The 220-nt window shown below is 64.5% G+C and overlaps 1 protein-coding gene across 1 annotated transcript in view; it reads right to left on the bottom strand.

The window, feature by feature from the left end:
* Nucleotides 1–199, bottom strand: part of Cebpzos (CEBPZ opposite strand) — a 4,729-nt gene extending 4,530 nt beyond the window's left edge. The window contains exon 1 of the mRNA XM_019205616.2: nt 131–199. The gene's annotated coding sequence lies outside the window, so the exon portion shown is untranslated. The remainder of the gene's footprint in view (nt 1–130) is intronic.
* Nucleotides 200–220: the final 21 nt, after the last annotated feature.

Genomic DNA, 220 nt, shown 5'->3' with positions numbered 1-220 from the left:
GAAACGCTCGAGCCTGCCCCGCCACCTCCCGCGAACTCGAGGTGACAAGTGCGTGTCCTTCGCCCTTCGCGTGACCTAAGAACATAGAAAATCTCCCACCACACGCGCGCGCGCACACACACATACTCACCCACCCCTCACACAGAAAACCAGGGTCCCTGTTCGCCCAGCGGGACGAACCCCCTCACCTGGGACGGCGCACCGGGCGGCGCATGCGCAA

Source organism: Fukomys damarensis, unplaced genomic scaffold (genome assembly GCF_012274545.1).
Source record: "Fukomys damarensis isolate Sample0158 unplaced genomic scaffold, DMR_v1.0_HiC HiC_scaffold_2, whole genome shotgun sequence".
Classification (NCBI taxonomy): domain Eukaryota; kingdom Metazoa; phylum Chordata; class Mammalia; order Rodentia; family Bathyergidae; genus Fukomys; species Fukomys damarensis.
This window is presented reverse-complemented; position numbering and strand designations above follow the sequence as displayed.